At 40.7% G+C, this 6,984-nt stretch overlaps 1 protein-coding gene across 1 annotated transcript in view; it reads right to left on the bottom strand.

Annotated features, from left to right (window-relative positions):
- The window catches only part of ercc3.L (excision repair cross-complementation group 3 L homeolog), a 54,067-nt gene that overhangs the window by 3,528 nt on the left and 43,555 nt on the right, over positions 1–6,984 (bottom strand). The window lies entirely within an intron of this gene.

The raw sequence follows: 6,984 nt of genomic DNA, 5'->3' as shown, positions 1-6,984 counted from the left end.
AACAGGAAATACCACCGAATGCTCTGTATCAGTAAGCAGATTAGTTGCCATTCTTTATTAGACTTGGCACAAGTTTTGCAAATTGTATTACCCCCTAGGACTTTCTAGGCACTGAAGCTGCAGCCAATGGGAATTAATAAAGAAAATGTACTGTGAAGTTTGTCCTTGGCACACAATACACTATAACTCCACACTGTGCTGTCTAATCAAAATATGGCGCTTCCCCCCCGTATGTACTGTATACAAATATACACAGGAGGAATGTTCTGGGCACACAGTAAGCTAAACCCTCATACTTTTCTGTCTATGGGAAACAGGTTTGCCAGGTCTAATTTCCAAAACCAGCCAAAGACAGCTACAAAACCAGCCCAAAACAAGCCAAGAGGCACTTTAAAAGTAGCCCAAAAATGTACACAATATGTGCAGTGAAAACAAGTCTAAAAAATAAATAAACATATGTGAAAATATGCCTTTTTAAATTTTTCACTTTCACATATTTTTCCATGAAGCAAAATAGGAGAGATTCCCCCGTCACCAGGCGTAACTACAGAGTGGGGCCCAGGAGGTATAGGGGCCCAATAAGGCCCTTATACATATACAATTTCAATAAATATTAGTAAAACAGCTCAACCTCTAGACATTTTGGTGGCCAGCAGATTTTTGCCTCAAAATTGTCTGAAATTGAGGAAAGTTATCAGAAAATGCAAGACTGTTTAGGAGTGACGTGAGACCGGGACGCAGAGCCCAAAATCTGATAACTCCCGGCTTCTACACAAGTCAGTCTCATTGCATGCTGGGTATTGTATTCTTACATTAAACTTGTCAGTTGGCAAATTGTTAAACAAAAAACAACATTACCCAACATGCATTGGGAGACACAGGCTTGGCACATTAGGGCAAGAAAAACTGTGGCTTCCAAATTGCAAACCAGCCAAAAGCCAAAAATCTGTACCTTGGCTAGTTTGTACTTTCAAAATCAGCCTGGCCTTTAAATTAGTAGCCCAATTTGGCTGGAAAACCGCCAACTTGACAACCCTGATGTGAAACAATATGTCATATCCTACCTATAGTTTTAAATATAAATAGGCAGAGAAGGAATGTTCTGAGTACACAATAAGCTATACCCTTCCATTGTACTGTCTGGCGCACACAAGCTGTACTTTCTTTATTCATACTTTAAGTCCTATTAACAATGACGCAGAAGCCATGCAGCACTCTGAAGATGGAGGAGTTTGCTGTGCTTACAAACACATTAATACCCCTATAATAAATGCCCCCCCCTCAGATGTCTGAACAGCTCGGCTTTAAACTGTCAGAGTTCAGAATCTGTTACAGAGTTTCTATATTAAGTAGATTAGGGAGTTTTAAAGTAGATTTGTGATATACGTATACAATGTTTTTCACTTGATGAAAAGGCCATGTTAGCTGAACTCCCATGACACGCTCTTATTTCACAAAGCTAAGCTAATGAGGAATGTAAATATTGTATATAAGAAGCTTATTGGTATACTTTAAATCATAGTCAGATCTATCTGTCTATCCATCTATCAAAGGCTGCTTCCACTCCCTCTAGCCCATCACCTCAGGGTACAGTGGCCTTCCTAATTCTAGTCGGCTCTTATGGAAGCACAGAAGGGTCAATAACCATATGAACAGCAGTAATAAGTTACAATATTTGAACCAGGTCTAGCAATCCATAGCAACCAATCAGCTGTTTGTTTTAAAAGCAAAAGGCATGAGATTTGCACTCTGGGTGGTGTCCCTATGTCAGGAACCCCTGCAGCCCTGCTAGTGAATACAATAAGATAAAAACAACTACAGATCTACTCATAAATTCCCAGTGTCGCCTCAAACTATAATGAAGTGCCAATAAAATGGTAGCAAGGTGCGGGGTATTACTTTTAACACTCAGTGGGATTCTGCATTCTTTGCACTTTTTATATAAAGCACAGACTGGGGGAGATGGTAAATCTGCCCATGGGGAATTGTTTGAAGGCTAAATTGCCATATTTTATACAGTTCAGTTTCTATTCTAATATGGAAACCTGTTGGCCACTCTGGCAATTTGTACCTGTACCATACGTTGCCCAAAAGTTGTGGGTTATTTTGTCTCTGCCGCTCACATTTCTCCAGATCTAAAGATCGTGTAAAGCCACCAGGCACAAATCAGCTTTGTTTTGTTTGTGAACCCCTAGTCCAGCAATTGTTACCTCAGTGAAAAGAGGGTGCGCTCTCTGAAGTCAAAGTGCTTTGCGCACTACCGCACTGTGGCTGTTACGCACGCGCGTCCCTGGTTGCGCACGTTTACGCACGCGCGTACTTGGTTGTGCACGGCTGTGTCTGGGGCCTGGCCTGGCACTGCTTTCTTGGCAAAGATACAAGTTACAAAAAGTATCTAAGGGCACAAAGAGTAGAAATGATCCCAGCAATATTGAAGTAATAAATACAAACCTGTGCTTGCATGTATCTTGCATGGCTAATTAGTAATTAATTTCGATGCATGCTGCAGACTGAACTGATTTATGATCAACCACGCAGCATGTATCTAAATTAATTACTAATTAGCCATGCAAGATGTGGATTCAATGTCTGGTTGATGTTAAAGGGGTGAGGCGGCAACTCTACTAAGGTCCTAGTTTGGTTTTATATCATATCTGAGTTCATGTACTGAGTGTGTTGAAAGTGCAACATCCTGATTACAGTTCCTGGCCCTATTCCCGGCCCTGTGTGATTTAAGGTCAATGCCAGGGGAGCACATATCCATGTTTTGTAAACATGTTGGTATAAAGCCCAGGGGTAAGTTTTGTGTTTAACCAAGTGGATACTGAACTTACAAATTATGGTGTGACACATCCTGATTCTGTGGGATCACTATCTAAACCAATGCACAGGTGAATTTCTAGGGCTGCTCCTACTGGAGATGGATCTCCTTCAGTGAATGCTCTAATCCTCTGATCCTGTAAATATTCCAATGCTCTAATCACCTCCAGGCTGTTCTGGCCTTATGAATGTCCCATGCACTCACTAGATACAAGTTGGTTTGACCCTGTGAATGTTCTATTTCTCTGATTGACTATAAGTCTAAAAGGAGAATATTGTGGTTGTTTGCAGCTCCCAAGAAAACACTTAAGTGGCCTATTGAGTGTAGAATGCAACAGAGCTTTGCAATGTCAGTAGCTTCCATTATCATTGTGTAGGTTCATAGCTACTCAACCCCATTTCATGCAGTAGTTATATTTGTAGTTAAGGTAAGAAAAGGTATTTGCAGATTTCACTGCGCAGTTCCATGGCAATTGGCTAATAAACATGATGTTGATGTAAAAGCTCTGCAATTCCTTATTAACTGCTTATCCCACACACAAAATCAAAGTAAATGGAAGATGACACCATTAATTAATTTGTCAAGGATTTTAAAGGGTCATGGTCAGAGCCTGAGCTCCTACTGGGCCCTAAGGTTCAGCCTTTAAAAACCTGTGTGTTGTGTTTTTATTTTATCATTCAAGGTAAAACAGCACCCCCTACTGGCTGACAGAGCAAAAGTTGTCACACTGTCACATTTTCTATAAATTGTAAACAATAAATGACTCTTTATTTATTTTTTTAATTTGTAAAGTAACTGTCAAGAAATAGTTCCAGCTGCTCTGAGCAGGTGATACCTGTTTTATCCATTGGGCCAAAAACTGCTTGAAATTACCAAGGCAAAAGATTATCATCTATGGGAAATTTACTTGCTTTGAGCCAAATATAACTCTCCCATAAGGAGATATGCATATCACGGCCACATGCTGTGCCAGTCATGAAGTGTTTTGGGGCCACATATTATGCCTGTAATTATGAATTTAGTTTGTATTGAGGTCTTTGTTGCCCAAAGAACTCACGGTCACAATAAATGCAATGGACTCAAACACTTTGTTTTCATACAGCCTCTTGCAGGGCACAGCATGCAGATCAGACCAGGGCTCTGGTTGCCAACAAGGATATTTGTCACACAGTACTTTTTAGTCACACACCACAGCTTCCCTTCTGAAGCCTCCAGGACCTTGTCCTATAGAATGCACTGGCAGGAGTGTCTTATGCTGTTTAAGGGCTCCTTCTGCTAAGGATCTCTTACCCCCTATTGTCTACTGTAACCTCACATATAATGCCCAAGCTTCTTCTGTAGGCTCTCCACTAACCTACACCTGAATCCTCAGTTCCCTAACTCTGGTGCACAGTCACCTCAGGGCTCTAGCCCAAACTATTACTCCTTTTTGGGAAAACAGTCTATCTGTGCTCGCTAGCCCTCTCTAACTCCTGAAGTGAACCCACTTACCACTACTGTCCACTAGCTAGCCCTAATGGTACCAACCTTGCCAATGGTCTGGCCACTTTAGTCTGATGCTACTTCTAGATGTTAAAGGCCAAAAAAGGAAGTGCCCCAGCAAGGCAGGAGTGAGCTATATACAGGGTTGGACCTTTATCAAGCACTCGTTCTGGCTATTATGTTACACCCCCAGTCACTCCAGCCTTTATACATTCAATTTTCGCCTAACTATATTAGAAACCAGTGTCGGACTGGCCCAGCGGGAACCAGAGAAAATCTTGGTGGGCCCCCAGAGACATTTGGTTGTAATTGTCATCTGGATGAATCTAGAGTAGACCCTGTGGTGCAGCATATAAGGTGACTAGTTTATGGTCTGGGAGTCCTGGGTTCAAATCCTGTGTGGGACACATTTGGATGGATGGATGCATGCGTTAGCTCCATTTTGCTGATTCATTGGTTCCCTTTGTATTTAAGGTTTGAAATAGACATTCAGTTGGATGGACTGGATGGAATTTTCATCACAAGGAACACTGGAGTTTCACTGCTAAGATGCTGAACACACGGCATTGACATTTAAGGTGCCCTTTGACAAGAACCCTGTGTTTGTAGTGTTTCCACAGTGGATGCTTTAATCAGCCATTAAAGGACATGTAAAGGCAAAAAAATAAAATCCCATTTTTAGTTTCTTTAATGAAAAAGAAACCTATCTCCAATTATTTGGAACAATTTATGCTACACTATCATGTAGCGAGTCAATCATCACCATATCCCTTTTAGAGAGCCGTAAAGCATAGATGCTACACTTCCAGGCTGTGATAACTCCAGATCAGAGACACCTAGAGCATGGTTACTACCTGACTAGTAAAGCAGTTAGCAAAACATATGTAAAGGATGGCTGATATGGATCCAGGTTGGAGGTATACAGAGTGTAGCATTATACAAAGCATGTTTGATGTATAATGATTTTAAGCCTGAATCAAAAGCATTATTAGAATAGCAATTACAGCAATGCTTTATCTGCTTCAAAACTGGATGTAACATATAGTAATACTTGACAAACCCAGGCTGGTTATCTGTGTCAGAAAACACATAGATTACACCTAGGTTGTTCATTTACAGGTATTTCAGAAGTCTTAGTGAATTCTGTTATAATAAAAAATAAACAAATAAAAGTCATGTTGTTAATGAACACATTTACTGCATATTATAATATGAGCACAGATTATATACAACACACACACAGAAGACACAGGTGGAGCCTCACGAGTGGTGAAATCAATGCTAAAATTTAGAGCAATACTGACACGTTCCTATAAAAATCACAGGAACGTGTTAGTATTAAGTAAATGCTGCATCTGTAATCGTCAAAGCCCCCTGTAAATCTGCCCCCAGCCCCGCAAACCTGCACTCAGCCGACCCTCTGACGCTGCTAAAAGAGCTTCTGAGCCGTTTCAGTTACGCTGGGCTGTGGGCGCCGTGATCCTTCCATAGGCTGATTACGAATGAAAACAGGTATTCAGCCTATGGAAGGATCGCTCCGCCCCCAGCCCGGCATCACTGAAGCAACTGGGAAGATCTGGTAGTAGTGTCAGTGTTCGGCAGCACACAGGTTCGCGGGGCTGGGGGCAGCTTTGCCGGGGGGCTTTTCGGGGAATGATTACGGGTGCAGCATTTACTTTATACTGACACTTTCCTATGATTTTTATAAGAACGTGTCAGTATTGCTTTAAGGTTTGAAGTAGCCAAGTGCAGCACAAAAGAAAAGTAATTTTACAGAGATTTTATATATACAGAATTCTATTACTGCTCCAACAAGTAGTTTAAATTTGCAATGTTTCATTTAAGTGAACAAATCTGGTACATGCCCCAAACAGAAATAATGTTTAGTCATCAGAAAGTCTTATGGTTTTTTTTATCTTTTGCTTTTATCTTTTTTTTAGATTATTTTATTCCAACTTGATACATGCCTCTGGTATATAAGAAATGCATTATTAAACGTGGATATTAGAGTTTTTTTGATATTAAAATAAAAAAGCTATTTTTTTTTCAAACTCAGTCATGTAAATAATTAGGGTTGCACCGAATCCAGGATTTGTTTCGGGATTTTGCCAGGATTCGGCCTTATTCAGCAGGATTCATATTTGGCTGAATCCTTCTGCCAGGGCGAACCGAATCCGAATTCTAATTTGCATATGTAAATTAGGGGCGGGGAGGGAAATTGCGTGACTTTTTGTCACAAAACAAGGAAGTCAAAAATGTTTTCCCCTTCCAACCCCTAATTTGCATATGCAAATTAGGATTCGGATTCGGTTCGGTATTCGGCCGAATCTTTCACGAAGGATTCGGGGGTTCAGCCGAATCCAGAATTGGGATTCGATGCATCCCTATAAATAATATACTGCTATAGTTATGCAAATTCTATCATTCTGAGGATTACAGTTCTACAGCTTTCATTGGTCTCTTGGTTTACCAACACAAGATGGTACGGCTTCAGTATTAAAACCATGCAGGCATGTGCATGTTACAGAAAACTAGCATTTGGGGCATATTTGGGTTCTGCCAGAGTCTTTTATTTTGTTACCTTTAGTTTGTGCTGGAGTTGGTTACTTAAGTTATCCTGCTATGAAAGGGAGCCCCCCAAAAGATGTATTAAACATACCTGTCAATCAAAGTCTGACCCA

This window comes from Xenopus laevis, chromosome 9_10L (genome assembly GCF_017654675.1).
Source record: "Xenopus laevis strain J_2021 chromosome 9_10L, Xenopus_laevis_v10.1, whole genome shotgun sequence".
In the NCBI taxonomy this organism is placed as follows: Eukaryota; Metazoa; Chordata; class Amphibia; order Anura; family Pipidae; genus Xenopus; species Xenopus laevis.
Note: the sequence above shows the minus strand (reverse complement) of the source record. Positions and strands in the feature narration are given on the sequence as shown.